This window comes from Ranitomeya imitator, chromosome 1 (genome assembly GCF_032444005.1).
Source record: "Ranitomeya imitator isolate aRanImi1 chromosome 1, aRanImi1.pri, whole genome shotgun sequence".
Classification (NCBI taxonomy): Eukaryota; Metazoa; Chordata; class Amphibia; order Anura; family Dendrobatidae; genus Ranitomeya; species Ranitomeya imitator.
In genome coordinates, this window is record NC_091282.1 from 819,775,782 (window position 1) to 819,798,598 (window position 22,817).

General features: G+C 41.7%; 1 non-coding gene across 1 annotated transcript; it reads right to left on the reverse strand.

Annotated features, from left to right (window-relative positions):
• Positions 1–8,513: 8,513 nt before the first annotated feature.
• Positions 8,514–8,620, reverse strand: LOC138660459 (U6 spliceosomal RNA). The gene has a single exon (XR_011317857.1). It is a non-coding gene; the product is annotated as a U6 spliceosomal RNA (small nuclear RNA).
• Positions 8,621–22,817: the final 14,197 nt, after the last annotated feature.

Sequence of the window (22,817 nt, forward strand, 5' to 3'; positions counted from 1 at the left end):
GAACATAATGATATCACTGTGGGGCATATAATATGGAAACATAATGATATCACGGTGGGGGGACATATAATATGGAAACTGATATCACTGTGGAGGGACATATAATATAGAGACATCATGATATCACTGTGGGGGACATATAATGTGGAAACATAATGATATCACTGTGGGAGACATATAATATAGAGACATCATGATATCACTGTGGAGGGACATATAATATGGAGACATAATTACATCACTGTGGGGGACATATAATATAGAGACATCATGATATCACTGTGGAGGGACATATAATATGGAGACATAATGATATCACTGTGGGGGACATATAATATAGAGACATCATGATATCACTGTGGAGGGACATATAATATGGAAACATAATGATATCACTGTGGGGGACATATAATATAGAGACATCATGATATCACTGTGGAGGGACATATAATATGGAGACATAATGATATCACTGTGGGGGACATATAATATAGAGACATCATGATATCACTGTGGAGGGACATATAATATGGAAACATAATGATATCACTGTGGGGGACATATAATATAGAGACATCATGATATCACTGTGGAGGGACATATAATATGGAGACATAATGATATCACTGTGGGGGGACATATAATTTGGAAACATAATGATATGACTGTGGGGGGACATATAATATGGAAACAATGATATCACTGTGGGGGGACACATAATATTGAGACATAATGATATGACTGGGGGATATATAATATGGAACATAATGATAACACTGTGGGGGACATATAATATGGAAACATAATGATATCACTCTGGGGAGGCATATAATATGGAAACATAATGATATCACTATTGGGGACATATAATATGGAAATATAATGATATCACTTAGGATGGACACATAATATGGAAACATAATGATATCACTGTGGGGGACATATAATATGGAAACATAATGATATAACTGGGAGGACATATAATATGGAAACATAATGGTATCACTGGGGGGACATATAATATGGAAACATAATGATATCACTGTGGGGACATATAATATGGAAACATAATGATAACACTGTGGGGGACATATAATATGGAAACATAATGATATCACTCTGGGGAGGCATATAATATGGAAACATAATGATATCACTGTGGGGGACATATAATATGGAAACATAATGATATCAGTTTGGGGGGACATATAATATGGAAACATAATATCACTTTAGGGGACATATAATATGGAAACATAATGATAACACTGTGGGGGACATATAATATGGAAACATAATGATAACACTGTGGGGGACATATAATATGGAAACATAATGATATCACTGTGAGGGACATATAATATGGAACATAATGATATCACTATGGGGGACATATAATATGGAAACAATGATATCACTGTATGGGAACATATAATATGGAAACATAATAATATCACTTCGGGGAGACATATAATATAGAAACATAATGATATCACTGTGGGGGACATATAACATGGAAACAATGATATCACTGTGGGGGACATATAATATGGAAATATAATGATATCAATGTGGGTGGACATATAATATGGAAACAATTATATCACTTTGGGGGACATATAATATGGAAAAAATGATATCACTGTGGGGGACATAAAATATGGACATATAATGATATCACTGTGGGAGGACATATAATATGGAAACAATTATATCACTGTGGGGGACATATAATATAGAAATATGACGATATCACTGTGGGAGACATAGAATATGGAACATAATGATATCACTGTGGAGGACATAAAATATGGAAACAATGATATCACTGTGGGGGACATATAATGTGGAACATAATGATATCACTGTGGAGGGACATATAATATGGAAACACAATGATATCACTGTGGGGGACATATAATATGGAACATAATGATATCACTGTGGAGGGGGGGGACATATAATATGGAAACATAATGATATCACTGTGGGGGGGACACAAAATATGGAAACATAATGATATCACTGTGGAGGGACATATAATATGGAAACATAATGATATCACTGTGGGGGGGAGACATAAAATATGTAAACAATGATATCACTGTATGGGAACATATAATATGGAAAAATAATGATATGACTGTGGAGGGACATATAATATGGAAAAATAATGATATCACTGTGGATGGACATATAATATGGAAACTGATACCACTGTGGAGGGACATATAACATGGAAACATAATGATATCACTATGGGGGACATATAATATGGAAACATAATGGTATCACTGTGGAGGGACATATAATATGGAAACATAATGATATCACTGTGGGGAAATATAATATGGAAACATAATGGTATCACTGTGGAGGGACATATAATATGGAAACATAATGATATCACTGTGGGGGGACATATAATATGGAAACATAATGATATCACTGTGGAGGGACATATAATATGGAAACATAATTATATCACTATGGGGGACATATAATATGGAAACATAATGGTATCACTGTGGAGGGACATATAATATGGAAACTGATATCACTGTGGGGGGACATATAATATGGAAACAATGATATCACTGTGGAGGGGCATATAATATGGAAACATAATGATATCACTATGGGGGACATAAAATATGGAAACATAATGGTATCACTGTGGAGGGACATATAATATGGAAACTGATATCACTGTGGAGGGACATATAATATGGAAACATAATGATATCACTGTGGAGGGACATATAATATGGAAACAATGATATCACTGTGGGGGACATATAATATGGAAACAATGATATCACTGTGGGGGACATATAATATTGAAACAATGATATCACTGTGGAGGGGCATATAATATGGAAACATGATGATATCACTGTGGGGGACATATAATATGGAACATAATGATATCACTGTGGAGGACATATAATATGGAAACATGATGATATCACTGTGGGGGACATATAATATGGAACATAATGATATCACTGTGGAGGACATATAATATGGAAACATAATGATATCACTGTGGAGGGGCATATAATATGGAAACATGATGATATCACTGTGGGGGACATATAATATGGAAACAATGATATCACTGTGGGGGACATATAATATGGAAACAATGATATCACTGTGGAGGGGCATATAATATGGAAACATGATGATATCACTGTGGGGGACATATAATATGGAATATAATGATATCACTGTGGAGGACATATAATATGGAAACATGATGATATCACTGTGGAGGGGCATATAATATGGAAACATGATGATATCACTGTGGGGGACATATAATATGGAACATAATGATATCACTGTGGAGGACATATAATATGGAAACATAATGATATCACTGTGGAGGGGCATATAATATGGAAACATGATGATATCACTGTGGGGGACATATAATATGGAAACATAATGATATAATTGTGGGGGACATAAAATATGGAAACAATGATATCACTGTGGAGGAACATATAATATGGAACATATTGATATCACTGTGGAGGGACATATAATATGGAACATAATGATATCACTGGAGAGACATATAATATGGAACATAATGATATCACTGTGGAGGGACATATAATATGGAAACAATGATATCACTGTGGGGGACATATAATATGGAAACATAATGATATGACTGTGAGGGACATATAATATGGAAACATAATGATATGACTGTGGGGAGGACATATAATATGGAAACATAATGATATCACTGTGGGGGATATAAAATATGGAAACATAATGATATGACTGTGGGGGATATAAAATATGGAAACATAATGATATGACTGTGGGGGATATAAAATATGGAAACATAATGATATGACTGTGAGGGACATATAATATGGAACATAATGATATCACTGTGGGGGGGGGGGGACATATAATATGGAAACATAATGATATCACTGTGGAGGGACATATAATATGGAACATAATTATATCACTGTGGGGGGGGGACATATAATATGGAAACATAATGATATGACTGTGGGGGACAAAATATGGAAACAATGATATCACTGTGGGGGACATATAATATGGAAGCATAATGATATCACTGTATGGGGACATATAATATGGAAACATAATGATATCACTGTGGGGGACATAAAATATGGAAACAATGATATGACTGTGGGGGACATATAATATGGAAACAATTATATCACTGAGGAGGGCATATAATATGGAAACATAATGATATCACTGTGGGGGACATATAATATGGAAACATGATGATATCACTGTGGGGGACATATAATATGGAAACATAAGGATATCACTGTGGGGGACATATAATATGGAAACATGATATCACTGTGGGGGACATATAATATGGAACATAGACATCACTGTGGAGGGACATATAATATGGAAACAATGATATCACTGTGGGGGACATATAATATGGAAACATAATGACATCACTGTGGGGGACATATAATATGGAAACAATGATATCACTGTGGGGGACATAAAATATGGAAACAATGATATGACTGTGGGGGACATAAAATATGGAGACATAATGATATCACTGTGGGGGACATATAATATGGAAACAATGATATCACTGTGGGGGACATAAAATATGGAAACATAATGATATGACTGTGGGGGACATAAAATATGGAAACATAATGATATGACTGTGGGGGATATAAAATATGGAAACATAATGATATGACTGTGGGGGATATAAAATATGGAGACATAATGATATCACTGTGGGGGATATAAAATATGGAAACATAATGATATCACTGTGGAGGGACATATAATATGGAAACAATGATATCACTCTGGAGGACATAAAATATGGAAACATAATGACATCACTGTGGGGGACATATAATATGGAAACAATGATATCACTCTGGAGGACATATAATATGGAAACATAATGATATCACTGTGGGGGACATAAAATATGGAAACAATGATATCACTCTGGAGGACATATAATATGGAAACATAATGATATCACTGTGGGGGACATATAATATGGGAACATAATGATATGACTGTGGGGGACATATAATATGGAAACATAATGATATCACTGTGGGGGATATAAAATATGGAGACATAATGATATCACTGTGGGGGGACATGAAATATGGAAACATAATGATATCACTGTGGGGGGACATATAATATGGAAACATAATGACATCACTGTGGGGGACATATAATATGGAACATAATGATATCACTGTGGGGGGACATAAAATATGGAAACATAATGATATCACTGTGGGGGATATAAAATATGGAAACATAATGACATCACTGTGGGGGACATATAATATGGAAACATAATGATATCACTGTGGGGGACATATAATATGGAAACATAATGATATCACTGTGGGGGACATATAATATGGGAACATAATGATATGACTGTGGGGGATATAAAATATGGAAACATGATATCACTGTGGGGGACATAAAATATGGAAACATAATGATATGACTGTGGGGGATATAAAATATGGAAACATAATGATATGACTGTGGGGGATATAAAATATGGAAACATAATGATATGACTGTGGGGGACATAAAATATGGAAACATAATGATATCACTGTGGGGGACATAAAATATGGAAACATAATGATATGACTGTGGGGGATATAAAATATGGAAACATAATGATATCACTGTGGGGGACATAAAATATGGAAACATAATGATATCACTGTGGGGGACATATAATATGGAAACATAATGATATCACTGTGGGGGATATATAATATGGAAACCTAATGATATCACTGTGGGGGACATATAATATGGAAACATAATGATATGACTGTGGGGGATATAAAATATGGAAACATAATGATATCACTGTGGGGGACATAAAATATGGAAACATAATGATATCACTGTGGGGGACATATAATATGGAAACATAATGATATCACTGTGGGGGATATATAATATGGAAACATAATGATATGACTGTGGGGGATATAAAATATGGAAACATAATGATATGACTGTGGGGGATATAAAATATGGAAACATAATGATATGACTGTGGGGGACATAAAATATGGAAACATAATGATATCACTGTGGGGGACATAAAATATGGAAACATAATGATATGACTGTGGGGGATATAAAATATGGAAACATAATGATATCACTGTGGGGGACATAAAATATGGAAACATAATGATATCACTGTGGGGGACATATAATATGGAAACATAATGATATCACTGTGGGGGATATATAATATGGAAACATAATGATATCACTGTGGGGGACATATAATATGGAAACATAATGATATCACTGTGGGGGACATAAAATATGGAAACATAATGATATGACTGTGGGGGATATAAAATATGGAAACATAATGATATCACTGTGGGGGACATAAAATATGGAAACATAATGATATGACTGTGAGGGACATATAATATGGAAACATAATGATATGACTGTGGGGAGGACATATAATATGGAAACATGATGATATCACTGTGGGGGACATATAATATGGAACATAATGATATCACTGTGGAGGACATATAATATGGAAACATAATGATATCACTGTGGGGGACATATAATATGGAAACATGATGATATCACTGTGGGGGACATATAATATGGAAACATAATGATATAATTGTGGGGGACATAAAATATGGAAACAATGATATCACTGTGGAGGAACATATCATATGGAACATATTGATATCACTGTGGAGGGACATATAATATGGAACATAATGATATCACTGGAGGGACATATAATATGGAACATAATGATATCACTGTGGAGGGACATATAATATGGAAACAATGATATCACTGTGGGGGACATATAATATGGAAACATAATGATATGACTGTGAGGGACATATAATATGGAAACATAATGATATGACTGTGGGGAGGACATATAATATGGAAACATAATGATATCACTGTGGGGGATATAAAATATGGAGACATAATGATATCACTGTGGGGGGACATGAAATATGGAAACATAATGATATCACTGTGGGGGGACATATAATATGGAAACATAATGACATCACTGTGGGGGACATATAATATGGAACATAATGATATCACTGTGGGGGGACATAAAATATGGAAACATAATGATATCACTGTGGGGGATATAAAATATGGAAACATAATGATATCACTGTGGGGGACATATAATATGGAAACATAATGATATGACTGTGGGGGACATATAATATGGGAACATAATGATATGACTGTGGGGGACATATAATATGGAAACATAATGATATCAGTGTGGGGGGGGACATATAATATGGAAACAATGATATCACTGTGGGGGGACATAAAATATGGAAACATAATGATATGACTGTGAGGGACATATAATATGGAAACATAATGATATGACTGTGGGGGATATAAAATATGGAACATAATGATATCACTGTGGAGGACGTATAATATAGAAACATAATGATATGACTGTGAGGGACATATAATATGGAAACATAATGATATGACTGTGGGGAGGACATATAATATGGAAACATAATGATATCACTGTGGGGGATATAAAATATGGAAACATAATGACATCACTGTGGGGGACATATAATATGGAAACATAATGATATCACTGTGGGGGACATATAATATGGAAACATAATGATATCACTGTGGGGGACATAAAATATGGAAACATAATGATATCACTGTGGGGGATATAAAATATGGAAACATAATGATATCACTGTGGGGGATATAAAATATGGAAACATAATGATATCACTGTGGGGGACATATAATATGGAAACATAATGATATCACTGTGGGGGATATAAAATATGGAAACATAATGACATCACTGTGGGGGACATATAATATGGAAACATAATGATATCACTGTGGGGGACATATAATATGGAAACATAATGATATCACTGTGGGGGACATAAAATATGGAAACATAATGATATCACTGTGGGGGATATAAAATATGGAAACATAATGATATCACTGTGGGGGATATAAAATATGGAAACATAATGATATCACTGTGGGGGACATATAATATGGAAACATAATGATATCACTGTGGGGGACATATAATATGGAAACATAATGATATCACTGTGGGGGATATATAATATGGAAACATAATGATATCACTGTGGGGGGGCATGTAATATGGAAACATAATGATATGACTGTGGGGGATATAAAATATGGAAACATAATGATATGACTGTGGGGGATATAAAATATGGAAACATAATGATATCACTGTGGGGGATATAAAATATGGAACATAATGATATGACTGTGGGGGATATAAAATATGGAAACATAATGATATGACTGTGGGAAGATATAAAATATGGAAACATAATGATATCACTGTGGGGGATATAAAATATGGAAACATAATGATATGACTGTGGGGGATATAAAATATGGAACGCTTCACGAATTTGCGTGTCATCCTTGCGCAGGGGCCATGCTAATCTTCTCTGTATCGTTCCAATTTTAGTATATGTGCTGCCGAAGCGAGCACGACGTCCATGCAGATTGCCACGGTATATATAGTCCAATGGTCTGTAAGACTTTAACTCATGGCGACTATGATGATATTTGCTTCCTCCCGGTAATACCGATAGATAGTGTCGGGTAATGCCGTGCATGTGTCACTTTCCGTGGAATTCACGTTATGTTTTGCTCCGTTTCAGATCTCTGCTTTCAGTGAGGCATCATGGGAGCATGCAAATCTGTGTGACGTCATTGTTATGCGCCACTGCTCAGGCTCAGGCTTGTAGCTGCGCTGCTGCTGGTCGGTGTGTCCGGGCAGGACGCGTCACTGGTGGGCGCAGACAGTGGTGTGTCCGGCAGGTCGCTGTGCGCGGTACTTGGGGGTCTCAGACTGGTGGCTCTCCCGGTTTCCCCTCCTCCCCCCTGAGTGGCCGTGCTCTCGCCTCCGGCGGGCAGACTGTCACCATGGACGTAGCGTACACCTGTGAGTGGGACAGGAAGCCCCGCACCAGCCACTGCCCCTCCATCCCGCTAGTGTGCGCCTGGTCCTGCCGCAATCTGATCGCCTTCACCACGGACCAACGCAACGAGGAGGAGAAAGGTAACGCGGCTGCCTGCTCTGGTGGGACCCCAGAGTGCGGGCTGTGGGGGGCTGTGTTTCCATGGCGGCCACCTGACAATAAAGCTGATCCCTTCCCCAGAGTGGTTGTCCAGTCAGGACGTGTTATTTATTCCTAGGGGTGTGCTAACTTACTGCTTTGTGGGGTCTGACCGCTGGGAATTTCTGCTCATCAGGGAAACTTCCCACTGTCGGCGACCACCGTTCTCATCATGTGCGGCCCTGCACCGCCGCCCTCACTGGGGTCCAAGCTCCCCATCTGTGGGGTCCCACTGCGCAGAAGGCAGAACTTCATTGTTTTATCTTCCAGCGTCTCTGGCTCTCCCCATTTCCTGCGCAGTGACCGTCACACATTAGGAAGCCCCCTGTAATATCTCATTTCTGGGCTCTGAAGGAATCGGTGACCTTCATAGGGATGTAAAAGAGAGGACACAAGGTCAGATGCCAAAACAAAGTGTACCAAAATGTCACAACTACCCACAAAACCCTTTTATGTGTAAGAAAACCCTCTTAGGCTACTTTCACACTTCCTTCGGTACAGGGCCGTCGCAAACCGTCGTACCGACGGACGTGCTAAATTTAGCACAACATGGGCAGCGGATGCAGTTTTACAACGCATCCGCTGCCAATTGTGATGAGCAAGGAGGGGGGGGGCGGAATTCCGGCCACGCATGCGCGGTCGAAAATGGCGGACACGTCGCACAAAAAAAGTTACATGTAAGTTTTTTTTGTGCTGACGGTGCGCCAAAACACAACAGATGCGACGTGTGGCCAAACGTCGCTAATGCAAGTCTATGGAGAAAAAACGCATCCTGCGAGCAACTTTGCAGGATGCGTTTTTTCTCCAAAACGACACATTGCGATGTAGCCAAAACGCCGGAAGTGTGAAAGTAGCCTAATTTCCACTACCACTATCATTGTCTTTTCCCCCACCAGCCCATCATTATCCATTCCACCACCTTCATCATTGCCTCCTCCCCACCACCCCATCATTGTCCTTTCCACTGCCATCATCATTGTCTTCTCCCCACCACCCTCATTATTACCCATTCCACGACCTCTATCATTTCCTCCTCCCCCACCATTGCCCTTTCCACCACCATCATCATTGTCTTTTCCCCCATCATTGCCCATTACACCTCCTCCAACATTTCCTCCTCCCACCACACCCATTATTGCCCTTTACACCACCCCCATCATTGCTTTCTCCCCCACCACCCATATCATTGCCCTCTCCGTCAACCTACTCATTGCCTTCTGCCCCATCACCCCCATCATTGACCTCTCTATCAACCCACTCATTGCCCTCTGCTTCATCATCCCATCATTGCCCTCTCTGTTAACCCGATCATTGCCTTCTGCCTCATCATTGCCCTCTCCTTTATCTACACAGACACCGCATCATTCACCTCTTTGCAGTCACACCTCACTTCACCTATGCGCATGGTATCCTGAAACCACACCATCGCCGGCAGCTACCTGTCTCGCACAGCCATGGCGCTGAATGATGATGTCATTGAGCCGCTGCTGTGTAAGAAAGAAAGTGCGGGCAGGAAGCAGGATGGATCCATTACGTGAAATTCCGCTCCGCTGCCATTTTCTCTTTCAGGCAGCAGAGCTGCAGGGATTGCTCCCTGCCCACCGCACATGAGGGCAATCTGGCCAGGCGCCCCCCGGAGCCTCCGTGCCGGATAAACTGGCCAGATTGCCCTCTTTATTAGCCGCCATGCAGGGCCCCCCTGGAGCCTCCGGGATCCGATGCAGCCACATCGTTTGAACAGGCGGTATGTCCGCCCATGAGCTGAAGTGTGTTGCGGTGCAGAGACCCGCTGGCTCCCTGCACTGCAGTACATGCCTACCGTCCAGGGGCGGGCAGCTGACTATGGTGCGCCGGTCACAGGCTGTGCATGGTAGTAGTGTAATGCAAAGTCTATGGCAAGAACACTGAAATCAGCGGCGGCCTCTGTGCTGGCTACAGAAGAGGATGCTGCACACCATGAATGGGTAAGAAGAATCATCTTTAAAAAAAGAAAAATGTGTTGGAGAAGCGTAGCATAACAGGGAACATTATTACTGGAGGTGGTCCAGGATGGGAGACATTATAGGAGGAAGGGGCTCAGAACTAGTGACTGTTACTGGAAGGGTGGGTGACATTACGGAAAGGGGCTCATGATGGAGGACATTATACTAGGAAGAGGCCCAAGATGAGGGACGTTATACCAGGAAGAGGCCCAGGATAGGGGACATTATAACAGGGAGGGGCCCAGGATAGGGGACATTATACCAGGAAGGGGCCCAGGATACGGACATTATACCAGGAAGAGGCCCAGGATAGGGGATGTCACGATATTGTATGAAATATATAAGTTTAGTTTCTCTTGTTAGCCCAGGCGGTGGGCCAACCCCCTCCCCCCCCCTTCCCTTTCACTCAGGCAAGAGCTTGTCAATGAATGTGGGGGAGTTTTATTGAAGAAAGGTATTTACCACTGGCATAGCTGCAGTGGAAAGTTGTGCTAGCTAAAACGGGTCTGATTCCCTTCTGTAAATGCAAGAGTCTTTGTTCTAATATTATAAGATTCTGAGCCAACGACTTGGGCTAAGAGAATAATAAATACATATTGCTATCATTGATCGGCTGTTCTGTCAGCCACTCTAAACATGAGCGTCTAACCCCAACAGGTAAAAGTAGGGATTTCTCTGTAATTATGCATCACAAATAGGACATATTTGATCTCATTAGAATGCCAATATCAATACGAGATGAATGCTGGGTTTGTTATGACATGTTCTGTAGCGGAGTTACAGGCATTAGGCAAATTTAGGTTACATTTAGTTAAACTGAAGAGGTAGGAGGGTCTGGGAAAACCAGTCCTTTTTGTGATGTCATCAGGATGAGCTATAAGTCTGCCAGGCACCCCAGCCTGCTGTCTGTCTGCTGGAGCCTATGTGAGTCTGACTTGAAGAGCTGTTCCTAACCGGAGTCCTAATTCATTGGGACATATGGAACTAGCCTGGTTGCCTGCAATGCTCTGAACACATGTAAGTGTTATTTCTCATTTAACCCCTGTTATATTTATAATTACCTTGTACATACAGTGGGGCAAAAAAGTATTTAGTCAGTCAGCAATAGTGCAAGTTCCCCCACTTTAAAAGATGAGAGGCGTCTGTAATTTACATCATAGGTAGACCTCAACTATGGGAGACAAACTGAGAAAAAAAAATCCAGAAAATCACATTGTCTGTTTTTTTAACAATTTATTTGCATATTATGGTGGAAAATAAGTATTTGGTCAGAAACAAACAATCAAGATTTCTGGCTCTCACAGACCTGTAACTTCTTCTTTAAGAGTCTCCTCTTTCCTCCACTCATTACCTGTAGTAATGGCACCTGTTTAAACTTGTTATCAGTATAAAAAGACACCTGTGCACACCCTCAAACAGTCTGACTCCAAACTCCACTATGGTGAAGACCAAAGAGCTGTCAAAGGACACCAGAAACAAAATTGTAGCCCTGCACCAGGCTGGGAAGACTGAATCTGCAATAGCCAACCAGCTTGGAGTGAAGAAATCAACAGTGGGAGCAATAATTAGAAAATGGAAGACATACAAGACCACTGATAATCTCCATCGATCTGGGGCTCCACGCAAAATCCCACCCCGTGGGGTCAGAATGATCACAAGAACGGTGAGCAAAAATCCCAGAACCACGCGGGGGGACCTAGTGAATGAACTGCAGAGAGCTGGGACCAATGTAACAAGGCCTACCATAAGTAACACACTACGCCACCATGGACTCAGATCCTGCAGTGCCAGATGTGTCCCACTGCTTAAGCCAGTACATGTCCGGGCCCGTTTGAAGTTTGCTAGAGAGCATTTGGATGATCCAGAGGAGTTTTGGGAGAATGTCCTATGGTCTGATGAAACCAAACTGGAACTGTTTGGTAGAAACACAACTTGTCGTGTTTGGAGGAAAAAGAATACTGAGTTGCATCCATCAAACACCATACCTACTGTAAAGCATGGTGGTGGAAACATCATGCTTTGGGGCTGTTTCTCTGCAAAGGGGCCAGGACGACTGATCCGGGTACATGAAAGAATGAATGGGGCCATGTATCGTGAGATTTTGAGTGCAAACCTCCTTCCATCAGCAAGGGCATTGAAGATGAAACGTGGCTGGTTCTTTCAACATGACAATGATCCAAAGCACACCGCCAGGGCATCGAAGGAGTGGCTTCGTAAGAAGCATTTCAAGGTCCTGGAGTGGCCTAGCCAGTCTCCAGATCTCAACCCTATAGAAAACCTTTGGAGGGAGTTGAAAGTCTGTGTTGCCAAGCGAAAAGCCAAAAACAACACTGCTCTAGAGGAGATCTGCATGGAGGAATGGGCCAACATACCAACAACAGTGTGTGGCAACCTTGTGAAGACTTACAGAAAACGTTTGACCTCTGTCATTGCCAACAAAGGATATATTACAAAGTATTGAGATGAAATTTTGTTTCTGACCAAATACTTATTTTCCACCATAATATGCAAATAAATTGTTAAAAAAAAACAGACAATGTGATTTTCTGGATTTTTTTTTCTCAGTTTGTCTCCCATAGTTGAGGTCTACCTATGATGTAAATTACAGACGCCTCTCATCTTTTTAAGTGGTGGAACTTGCACTATTGCTGACTGACTAAATACTTTTTTGCCCCACTGTATTTGCAATTGTCTCATATTCATAACCATAACAAAGAACAGATGACATACGGTGGCATTAGCGTATAAAATATAATACTTTATTAATTAAAACATCAGAGACCACAAAAAATGTGTATGAAAGCAATATACATGAACACAAAGGGCTAAGTAGTCACAATCACAATAGCAAGAGACAAGCTGGGGGAAGGTCCCAGCAGAATATCAAAGTATGGTATAGGGGTCCAAGTGCCCCATATATAGTTCCCCAATGCAAACGGCAGAGAAAAATGCTACATAGTTCAGAGCAAGTGGAGCAGACGTCGGCCCCAGATAAAGCAGCAATTGTATTATTAATCCTAACCAAAATAATATAGTGGCCAAACAAATGAAGGCCCAAAAAAATATTATATATATATATATGCTGCCACAGACCGAGCCGACATCACCACCGCTAGCCCAATAATAGTATCAGATACATAGCGAACCCAGTAACAATAAGTAAATAACCATGAAATGATATTACCCACCGCAGTGCAGGGACCCTCCACGAGCCTGTCCCACGCCCCAGAGACAGGCTCGTGGAGGGTCCCTGCACTGCGGTGGGTAATATCATTTCATGGTTATTTACTTATTCAGTTACTGGGTTCGCTATGTATCTGATACTATTATTGGGCTAGCGGTGGTGATGTCGGCTCGGTCTGTGGCAGCATATATATATATATATATTTTTTGGGGCCTTCATTTGTTTGGCCACTATATTATTTTGGTTAGGATTAATAATACAATTGCTGCTTTATCTGGGGCCGACGTCTGCTCCACTTGCTCTGAACTATGTAGCATTTTTCTCTGCCGTTTGCATTGGGGAACTATATATGGGGCACTTGGACCCCTATACCATACTTTGATATTCTGCTGGGACCTTCCCCCAGCTTGTCTCTTGCTATTGTGATTGTGACTACTTAGCCCTTTGTGTTCATGTATATTGCTTTCATACACTTTTTTGGTCTCTGATGTTTTAATTAATAAAGTATTATATTTTATACGCTAATGCCACCGTATGTCATCTGTTCTTTGTTATGGTTTTGATATTTGATGATAGGGTGTGATATAGTCCTATCTTTGGTACAAGAAACTTTCTACAACTATTGAGTATGTACCATGTGTAGCAACACTATAAGCGCATATTTAATTGTCTCATATTGTAACATCTTTATAGGACTTTTTATAAACACTGCCTGTAACCTTTGATGGGGTATAATATTTAATACTAGATTCGTTCTTCCTGTTCTAAAACTTACCCTAAGTCTTCTGAAGGGAATTACGCTACTGTTTTGGGTTAGCTTCGGTCCTGTTTAATCAAAGCTGGTGGCAGCATACATTTGTACTGGGTAGTTGGGAGTCGTTGTAGCGACTGCGGCGTTGATAATTATTGTTCCTGCCTGAGTGGGAGTAGTTTATCACGTCGCTGCAGCGTGCCCAATAGCCAGTACATAGCAGGCAGCCTTTCTGGCGACTAATTAGCCCAGGTGCAGTACCTAATCTGACCTGAGAGTAAGGGGCGCCAGAGAGCTGCAAGTTTCAAGTGGAACTGTAAGTGGGATATATATAAATCCCTGCAGTTTGTGGTATATTGAAGAACAGTGGTATACCTAAAATAAGCCCCTGCTGTAAACTAAGAGGTCAATAGCCTTGTGTGTGTTTTTTCATCACATTGTGGAGTGGAGGGATAACTAAGATAAGCCCCCCTGCACATGTGATAGACGTCTGTTGGCCTAAAGTCACCCCGATCTGTGACGTGGGGGTGACTGTTACGGTGTGAATCGTGACAGGGGACATTATACCAGGAAGAGACCCAGCATAGGGGACATTACACCAGGAAGGAGCCCATGATTGGGGACATTATACCAGGAAGGAGCCCAGGATAGGGGACAATATACCAGGAATGGGCCCAGGATAGGGGACTTACCAGGATAGGTGACATTATACCAGGATAAGGAAAATTATACCAGGAAGCGGACCAGGATAAGGGGACAATATGCCAAGAATAGGCCCAGGATAGGGGACATTATACCAGGTAGGGGACATTATACCAGGAAGATGCTCAGGAGAGGGGACATGATACCAGGAAGGGGCCCAGTAGAGGGGATATTAAATCTGGAAGGGGCCCAGGATAGAAGACATTATACCAGGAAAAGGCCCAGGATAGGGGACATTATGCCAGGAAGGGGTCCAGGATAGGCGACATTATACCAGGAAGGAGCCCAGGATTGAGGACATTATACCAGGAAGGAGCCCAGGATAGGGGACATTTTACCAGGAAGGAGCCCAGGATTGGGGACATTATAACAGGAAGGGGCCCAGGATAGGGGACATTATACCAGGAAAAGGCCCAGGATAGGGGACATTAACCACTTTTTCAAGGTGTCTTAAATATTGGCATATCCTTTAGTGTTTAGTAGGTACAGGTCCCAGAGCAGGGACTCTCATCTTAAAGACACTGATGGCATGATGCTGGGGATCCTGTGTGAATATGCTATAAGGGTTTAAAGGGGTTGTCTTGTGAACCTTGTATCCACTTGGCCTGGGACAACTCATAAAGTCTCATGGCTTCCAGTACCATCTATATGCCGATGACACTCAGATCTACCTCTCTGGCCCAGATGTCACCTCTCTGCTCTCCAGAATCCCAGAGTGTCTATCAGCCATATCCTCTTTCTTCTCCTCTCGCTTCCTCAAACTCAATGTGGACAAATCTGAACTCATCATCTTTCCTCCATCCCATAGATCTTCCATACCTGACCTATCTATCGCAATTAACAACATCACGCTTTCCCCCGTACCGGAAGTCCCCTGCCTCGGAGTAACCGTTGACTCTGTCCTGTCCTTCAAGCCGCACATCCAAGCTCTTTCCACCTCCTGTCGCCTCCAGCTCAAAAATATCTCCAGAATCCATCCTTTCCTCAGCCCTCAATCCAGCGGCGTATCTATGGGGGGCAGCCGGGGCATGTGCCCCGGGTGCAGCCGGCAATGGGGCGCAGTCGAGCCGCCTAATGTGGCGGTCCGCAGCGTCTCTCCCGGCGGATGCATTCTGCCGCCCCCGGTCTGGGAGTCAGCTGTTCTCTGTGCTGACAGCCGACACAGAGAAGCTGCAGAGCGCCGACTCCCAACAGGTGCGGAGGTGGAGGGGTGCCCCTGCAGGGTGGCTGTGGCAGGCAGGGAGAAATCCCTGCAGCTTCGCTGCCTACAAGAGAAAATAGCGGAGCTGCAGCGATCTGTCTTCCTGCTTCCTGCCCGCACTTCCTCTCACAGACGCGCCGCTGGATGAAGTCATCATTCAGCGGCCGACTGTGTAAGAGGAAGGCGATGGAGATGCTGCGGCAGAGCGCGAGGAGGGGTGTGTGCGCACGCGCGTGTGCATGCGTGTGTGTGTTGTGCGCTGCAGGGGAATGTGCAGAGAAGTAAATGGTGTGTGTGTGTAGGGGGAGGAGAGGGCAATGATGGGGATGGTGGTGGAGGAGGAAATGATGGAAGTGGTGGAATGGGCAAGGATGGGGATGGTGGTGGAGGAGGAAATGATGGAAGTGGTGGAATGGGCAAGGATGGGGATGGTGGTGGAATGGGCAAGAATGGGGGTGGTGGAGGAGGAAATTATGGAAGTGATGGAATGGACAAGGATGGGGATGGTGGTGGAGGAGGAAATGATGGAAGTGGTCGAATGGGCAAGGATGGGGATGGTGGTGGAGGAGGGGATGGTGGTGGAGGAGGAAATGATGGAAGTGGTGGAATGGGCAAGGATGGGGATGGTGGTGGAATGGGCAAGGATGGGGATGGTGGTGGAGGAGGAAATTATGGATGTGGTGGAATGGGCAAGGATGGGGATAGTGGTGGAGGAGGAAATGATGGAAGTGGTCGAATGGGCAAGGATGGGGATGGTGGTGGAGGAGAAAATGATGGAAGTGGTGGAATGGGCAAGGATGGGGATGGTGGTGGAGGAGAAAATGATGGAAGTGGTGGAATGGGCAAGGATGGGGATGGTGGTGGAGGAGGAAATTATGGAAGTGGTGGAATGGGCAAGGATGGGGATGGGGGAGGCGGAAGTGGTGGAATGGGCGAGGATGGGAATGGTGGGGGAGGAGGAAATGATGGATGTGGTGGAAAGGGCAATGATGGGATTGCTGGGGAGGAAATGCTGGAGGTGGTGAAATGGGCAATGATGGGCATGACGGAGAAGGCAATGATGGAGGTGGTGAAGAGAGCAATGATGGGGTGGGGTAGAGGACAATAAAATGTGTGTGGACAATTTGAGTTGGGATAGGGGGATTTATTTGGGGAGAATTTGGGGATGGGGGAATTTATTATGTGTGGGGTGAGATTTGTAGTGGGGATGGGGGATTTAATGTGTGTGGGAGACTTGACACAAAATGAAGAGCAATGGGGGGCATATATGAGGAAACAGTACAGGGGAATTGGGGGCATGTATGAGGAAACAGTATGGGGGAATGAGGGCATGTATGAGGAAACAGTATGGGGGGCATGTATGAGGAAACAGTATGGGGGAATTGGGGGCATGTATGAGGAAACAGTATGGGGGAATTGGGGGCATGTATGAGGAAACAGTATGGGGGACATGTATTAGGAACAATATGGGAGAATGAGGGCACAGTATGAGGAGTGATGTGAAAAATGTATGTGGACAGAGTACGGGAAGTGAGGGTGATGGGATGTGTGCAGACACAGTATGGGGAGTTAGGTGAGCAGGCAGTATAGAAAGTGAGGGGGTAAATATATGAGGAGACAGTATGGTGAACAGGAGGGATGTGAGAGGAGACAGTATAAGGAGGGAGGGGAATAGTGTGAGGAGACAGTATGGGGGGACAAAAGTGAGTGGGCACAGAATAGAAACTGAATAGTGGGGGTGTAGCATGGAGGGACAGTGTGAGGGCACAGCCAGGAGGGGACAGTATACCAGGAAGGGGGAGTTTGATGATAGAGTACAGTATACATACTGGGCCCTATAGGGGGAACACAGTCTGAGAGGACAATGTGAAGAGGGGACCGGTATGGAAAGGAGAGGTCAGTGTGAAGAGCATGAACCATAAGAGGGAGGGTGTGGGGGTCATTTTGTGCAGACAATATAGTGAGGGGCAATTTTTTATTCAGGAGCATTTTAATGAAACTTGTATCTTTAAGGGTGTCATGTGGAGATTTTCTGCAAAAGAGCGAAGAAGATGGAAGTCTGCAGAGACGGCTATGGATGAGAAAAATTAATTCTTGCCCCGGGTGCCAGAAACCCTAAATACGACTCTGCCTCAATCTACTAAAATGCTTGTGCATGCCCTAATCATCTCCCGCCTCGACTACTGCAACATCCTTTTCTGCGGCCTCCCTGCTAACACCCTTGCACCTCTCCAGTCCATTCTTAACTCTGCTGCCCGACTAATTCATCTCTCTCCTCGCTACTCCTCCACTTCCCCCCTCTGCAAATCTCTTCACTGGCTCCCATTCCCTCAGCGTATCCAGTACTAATACTGACCTACAAAGCCATCCATAACCTGTCTCCTCCATATATCTCTGAACTAATCTCCCGATATCTTCCATCACGTAATCTCCGATCCTACCAAGACCTCCTTCTCTCCTCTACACTTATTTGCTCCTCATCCAACCGCCTCCAAGACTTCTCCCGAATATCTCTCATCCTCTGAAATTCTTTGCCCCAACACGTCCAACTATCAACCACATTCGGATCCTTCAGACGGAACCTGAAAACCCACCTCTTCAGGAAAGCCTACAGCCTGCACTGACCCCGCTGCCTCCTCACCACTACTGGAGCTACTGCCTCACCAACACCGGAGCTCCTGCAACCCTCAACCTACTGTCTCCTTCCCCATAATCCTGTAGAATGTAAGCACAAGGGCAGGGTCCTCGCCCCTCTGTGTCAGTCTGTCATTGTTAGTTTGTTTACTGTAAGTGATATCTGTAATTTGTATGTAACCCCTTCTCATGTACAGCACCATGGAATCAATGGTGCTATAGAAATAAATAATAGTAAATAATAATAACCTATCTGGTTGCAAAGTGAAGCAGCATGTTGGATTCCAGACTGGCGCTCCATTCATTCTCTATGGGGCTGCAGAATAAAGCCGATCGCAGTGCTCAGCAGCCCCACGGAGCGGCGGTAGATCATGCATATCGTCCGTAGGAATAGCATGCCCCGGTCTGCCAATTGGTGTTGGTACCAGTAGTAGGGGTCCTACCCATAAATAAATGGTTAGCGATCCGGCAGAGAGGTGATAACGTGTTTTCACTGGACAAATACCTTAAATCTCATTCAGACATCTGTCAGTTTTTCTTCGGACCAAGTATTGGCCAAAAAATGGACACCTGTCATTTTTTACTGACTGCTAGGAGAAGCTTGAGAAACCTCCAGCAGATTTTTTTTGTGCACTAGAAAAATTGTTAATGGAAATGGACAGATTGGTGATTAAAATCTTAGGCAGGAAAATGATGGATTTTTTTGCCCTATGAAATAAAAAAGGGACTTTTGAATGAGACTTAAAGGGAATCTGTAAGTAGAATTTCACACCCAAACCTGTCTGTCCAAACATAATATCACTGTGGGGGACATATAATATGGAAACATAATATCACTGTGGGGGGACATATAATATAGAAACATAATGATATCACTGTGGGGGGGGGGGACATATAATATGGAAACATAATGATATCACTGTGGGGGGGACATATAATATAGAAACATAATGATATCACTGTGGGGGGGACATATAATATAGAAACATAATGATATCACTGTGGGGGGGGACATATAATATGGAAACAATGATATCACTGGGGGACATATAATATGGAAACATAATGATATAACTGGGGGGACATATAATATGGAAACATAATGATATCACTGTGGAGGGGGGGACATATAATATGGAGACATAATGATATAACTGGGGGGACATATAATATGGAAACATAATGATATCACTGTGGAGGGGGGGGACATATAATATGGAAACATAATGATATCACTGTGGGGGGGACACAAAATATGGAAACATAATGATATCACTGTGGAGGGACATATAATATGGAAACATAATGATATCACTGTGGGGGGGAGACATAAAATATGTAAACAATGATATCACTGTATGGGAACATATAATATGGAAAAATAATGATATGACTGTGGAGGGACATATAATATGGAAAAATAATGATATCACTGTGGATGGACATATAATATGGAAACTGATACCACTGTGGAGGGACATATAATATGGAAACATAATGATATCACTATGGGGGACATATAATATGGAAACATAATGGTATCACTGTGGAGGGACATATAATATGGAAACATAATGATATCACTGTGGGGACATATAATATGGAAACATAATGGTATCACTGTGGAGGGACATATAATATGGAAACAATGATATCACTGTGGGGGGACATATAATATGGAAACATAATGATATCACTGTGGAGGGACATATAATATGGAAACATAATTATATCACTATGGGGGACATATAATATGGAAACATAATGGTATCACTGTGGAGGGACATATAATATGGAAACTGATATCACTGTAGGGGGACATATAATATGGAAACTGATATCACTGTGGAGGGGCATATAATATGGAAACATAATGATATCACTATGGGGGACATATAATATGGAAACATAATGGTATCACTGTGGAGGGACATATAATATGGAAACTTAATGATATCACTGTGGGGGATATAAAATATGGAAACATAATGATATCACTGTGGGGGACATAAAATATGGAAACATAATGATATGACTGTGGGGGATATAAAATATGGAAACATAATGATATCACTGTGGGGGGACATATAATATGGAAACATAATGATATCACTGTGGAGGGACATATAATATGGAAACATAATTATATCACTATGGGGGACATATAATATGGAAACATAATGGTATCACTGTGGAGGGACATATAATATGGAAACTGATATCACTGTGGGGGGACATATAATATGGAAACTGATATCACTGTGGAGGGGCATATAATATGGAAACATAATGATATCACTGTGGGGGATATATAATATGGGAACATAATGATATCACTGTGGGGGGACATATAATATGGAAACATAATGATATGACTGTGGGGGACATATAATATGGAAACATAATGATATCACTGTGGGGGATATAAAATATGGAAACATAATGATATCACTGTGGGGGACATAAAATATGGAAACATAATGATATGACTGTGGGGGATATAAAATATGGAAACATAATGATATCACTGTGGGGGACATATAATATGGAAACATAATGATATGACTGTGGGGGACATAAAATATGGAAACATAATGATATCACTGTGGGGGACATAAAATATGGAAACATAATGATATGACTGTGGGGGACATAAAATATGGAAACATAATGATATCACTGTGGGGGACATAAAATATGGAAACATAATGATATCACTGTGGGGGACATATAATATGGAAACATAATGATATCACTGTGGGGGACATATAATATGGAAACAATGATATCACTGTGGGGGACATAAAATATGGAAACATAATGATATCACTGTGGGGGACATATAATATGGAAACATAATGATATGACTGTGAGGGACATATAATATGGAAACATAATGATATCACTGTGGGGGACATATAATATGGAAACATAATGATATGACTGTGAGGGACATATAATATGGAAACATAATGATATGACTGTGGGGAGGACATATAATATGGAAACATAATGATATCACTGTGGGGGATATAAAATATGGAGACATAATGATATCACTGTGGGGGGACATGAAATATGGAAACATAATGATATCACTGTGGGGGGACAT